Here is a 4,662-nt window from a genome sequence, read left to right as displayed (position 1 = left end):
CCTTGTGTACTTAAGGGCCTCAAGACATTATATATGCAAGACCTATCACACCTTCCCCGCCATTAAGACCCCCACCCTCATATAGATTAGGCTCATGTAGAGAAGATAATGAGGAAGCAAACAAATATCAAAAAAGCCATAAAATACGTTGTAAAGGGTTGTTAGAAGAAGCAATCATAAAAGCAGAGGAAAAAGGGGAGGAAGTACAAGTGGAATTAAAATTAGCTGTGCCAAAAACCATGCTATTTCCAGTATATGAGGAGGGAGATGTAAATAACCCATGTACAAACATTAGAGTTTATAGACAGCTTGAATTTAAATTGTTAAAGGAACTAAAACAGGCTTCAGTTAATTACAGACCTAATAATCCCTATGTACAAACATTGTTGGACTCAGTATCCAATACAGCATTAGCCCCATATGACTGGTATTCTATAGTGAAAACATGCCTTGATCCTTGGAGATTATTTCTTATGGAAGTCAGAATACTTTGAGCAATACCAAGAATAAGTAAAATATAACAACAGGACAGGGGCTCCTATTTCTTTCAAACAATTAACAGGAACAGGGAGATACACTGAATTGCAGGAACAGTTGTAAATTCCTCCTGTGACATATGAGCAGATTATGAAAGCAGCTCGAGCAGCATGGTTGAAAATGCCAGGGAAACAAAATAGAGGAGCTTCTTTTATTCAAATGAAACAAAGCCCTCAAGAGACTTTTCCAGACTTTTTTAGCTCATTTAACACAAGCTGTACAAAGGAGTGTTTCTGACTCTAATGCAGCACGGATACTCCCACATAAACTAGCTACACAAAATGCTAATATGGATTGTGAAAGAGCTTTACAAGGAGGTAAACCTAAGATGACTACAGGAGAAATGATTCAGAGATGTCAGGATGCAGGAACCACACATTTTTAGGGACAAATGACAGCAGCAGCATTTAAGAATAATTCAAAAATTCAACAAATATTAAAATGTTTTAATTGTGGGAACCAGGTCATATAAAAAGAGAGTGTAAGACTTCCAAAAGGATACCACAAAATTTTCCCAATATGCCCTGTCCCAAGTGTCGCCATGGTAATCACTGGGCTTCTCAATGAGGATCTTTTACTGATATTGGTGGGCAACCTTTAAACCCCCAGCGGGGCCTGCTCCAGCCCCAACAAACAATAGGGGCTGAGATATCTCTTATACAACCCAGGCCAGCTCTGACTCCACAATAACCACTGTGCTTGATCTTATATGTGCTACCTCAGGTAGCGCTGGATTGGATTTAAGTTGTCATATCTCTACAGAAATTAGTAATGATGTAGTTTGCATTTCCACCAGTGTATATGGTCCACTCCCTCCCGGGACTGTGGGACTTATACTAGGTGGAAGTTCATAGTCACTCCGTGGTCTCATGGTTATCCCTGGAGTAATAGATTCTGATTATGTTGGGGAAATCAATGTTATGTTGCATGCGTTCCCTTGCTGCCACATTTCTATTAAAAAAGGGGAAAGGATAGCTCAAATGATTATCATGGAATATAAAAAATTAAGGGGAATGGCTAAAAGAGTAAGAGGAACAGAAGGCTTTGGGAGCACAGGGATGTTTTGGCAAAGAACTCTCACAGATGCCAGACCCACATTAAAGATAGAAGTACAAGGAAAGGAGTTTGAAGGGCTAATAGACACAGGGGCTGACAAATCAGTCATTGGCTTATGGGTCTGGTCCAGGGAATGACCATTAGATCAAGAGAATGTAGTATTGCCAGGCACAGGAGAAATAGCTGCTCCAGCCCAGAGTGTGTCATGGCCCACTTGGAAAGCAGAAGAACAGAAAGTAAAATTTCGACCATATGTGTTACCACACATTCCTTGGAGCTTTTGGGGAAGAGATTTACTGAAACATATGAATGTCACTATAAGTAGCAAAAAGTTTTTGTAGGGGTCACAGCCAAAGATAAAAGAACAGTACAAGTTCCCAAAATAACTTGGAAAAAAGGGCCTCCCATATGGGTGGAACAGTGGCCCCTTAATCTAGAAAAAATCAGGTCTCTTCAACAGACAGCAGAGGAACAATTAGCTGCAGGACACATAGAACCCTCCACAAGTCCATGGAACTCCCCAATATTTATCATGAAAAAGAAGTCAGGAAAATGGAGAATGCTGACAGATCTTAGACAGATTAATACACAGATGGAAACTATGGGAGTATTACAACCAGGATTGCCTTCCCAATTGCAATTCCTGCCGAATGCCCTGCCGAATGTCCCTTATGGGTAATAGACTTGAAAGACTGTTTTTATACCATACCCCTTAGGCATGATGATTGCAAATACTTTGCATTTTCACTCCCTTCAGAAAATTTAAAACAACCTTCTAAGAGATATCAATGCAAGGTTCTTCCCCAAGGGATGAAAAATATCACCACTATGTGTCAACAATACGTGGCAGAAACTATAGATCCTATTAGAAAAAAAAATATTCAATGGCATATACAATACATTATATGGATGATATCCTTTGTGCTCATCCCCAGAAGGAGAAACTGTCATTCCTGATGGATGACATGTTTAAGGCTTTACAATATCAAGGGTTAGAAGCAGCACCAGAAAAAATTCAAAAGGCGCCTCCATACTCCTATCTAGGTCACATAGTGGGAGAAAAAGAAATTCGACCTCAAAGGATAGATTTAAGAAAAGATCAACTCCTTACACTAAATGCTTTTCAACAGCTTTTAGGTGACATTAATTGGATTAGGCCTTATTTAAAAATAGGGACTCATGAATTAAAAGGATTTCTGTGACATCCTTAGGGGTGATCCGAGTCCTACTTCAGTATGTATACTGACACAGCAGGCTAAACTTCAGTTGAAAAAAATAGAGGACTCATTACAAGCTGCTATGTCCTGTAGAATAGAATATAAGTTACCTATACAGGTTACTATATTAGATACTCCATAAGTGCCCTTTGGGTGTATTCATCGACAAGATAAGTTATTAGAATGGGTGTTCTTATCAGCACAGCCAAAATATACCCTCCAAACATATCCATCTATGATAGCAGAACTGGCTAAAAAGGCATGTAAAAGAGTACTCCAGTTAGTAGGCTGCCTTCCATGTTCTATACATCAGCCTTATGATAGAAAGCAAATAAAAGATTTAATAAGCCAAGAACATTCATGGCAAATATTAGTTGCTATCTTTCAAGGAGACATTGATAATGTGTACAAGTACCCTATTTTACAATTTACTAGAAGGCACCAATGGATTATTAATACAATAGTCAAAAAGGACCCATTAGTGGGAGCACTGTCAGTTTTCACTGATGCTTCATCCAATCATATAGCCACTTATTTTATCCCTCCTCATGAAAGGTATATAGCACATGCACTGTTTGAATCCACTCAACAAAATGAGATATATGCCATAATTCTAGCATTACAAAGATGCACAGGCCCTTGTAATATATTTTCAGACAGCAAATATGCTGTCTGAATTGTTTATGATATTACAACAACTCATTAGAGAGTGAACTTCGCCTCTTTATTGCACTCATGTACCTTCACATATGAATCTCCCAGGGCCTATTTTTCAAGGAAATAGATAGCAGACGAGCTTACAAAGCCCACATTACTAATGTTAAACATTACAGAAGCCAAAGAATCACATGCTATGTTTCATCAATCTGCTACAACGCTAAGGAAACAATTTGGAATTACTAGAGAACAAGCTCGTCAAATAGTAAAAATTTCTTGTAAATGCCTGCCTTACACTCCTACACCACACAAGTTTGCTATCAACCCACATGGAAAACATCCAGGTGAACTTTGGAAAATGGGTGTCAAACATTACAATGGTCTTGCAAAAGTACAATTCATTCATGTGACTGTAGACACGTTTTCTTCTTTCACTATGGCCAAGGCACAATCTGGAGAATCAGTTAATAATGTCATAGATCACAAGCTTCATTGCTTTTTTTTTTATAATTAGGAGTTCTTTATTTCTTTTTTTTAAAATTTTATTAATTTATTTTAATTTATCAACAATCACTTCCATATGCTTTTGAGTTGAAAATTTTTCTCACCCTTCCTCCCCCCCACCCTCCCCAGAGTACCTAATATTCTTAAAACTGATAATGGCCCAGCATATACTTCACAGTCATTTCGTATCTTTTGTCTTACTTTCCAAATAAAACACATCACTGGAATCCCCTATAACCCTAAGGGACAAGCAATTATGGAACAAAAAAATAGATCCCTGAAAATGCTTCTTCAAAAACAAAAAGGGGGAGAAGCAAGGGGAAGGCCACGAAGACAATCGGCTCAAGCAGTATATGCTCTAAATTTTCTTACACTGATAAAGAAGGATACACCCCAGCTGAAAAACACTTTAGGGTTTATGGGAAAGATGATGATGAGAAACAAAAGACTCAAAAAAGAGTCATGTGGAAGGACCCAAAAACCAATCATTGGTTTGGGCCAGATAAATTGCTGAATTGAGGGCGAGGGTATGCTTCTGTGTTTCCAGATGGCTCAGAAGGACCAATATGGGTCCCCAAACGGAACATCCGGACCTGTGCTCGAAGTGACCCAGAAACTTCAGACACTCGGATTGCAGAACAAGCGCAGAGATAAAAGAACTAGAAGGGAGCACCCGAGACAACGGAGGAGG

The sequence above is a fragment of the Phascolarctos cinereus genome, unplaced genomic scaffold, assembly GCF_003287225.1.
Source record: "Phascolarctos cinereus isolate Bilbo 61053 unplaced genomic scaffold, phaCin_HiC Scaffold_2;HRSCAF=192, whole genome shotgun sequence".
NCBI classification, from domain to species: Eukaryota; Metazoa; Chordata; class Mammalia; order Diprotodontia; family Phascolarctidae; genus Phascolarctos; species Phascolarctos cinereus.
The sequence above is the reverse complement of the archived record's forward strand: the minus strand, read 5'-3'. Positions refer to the sequence as shown.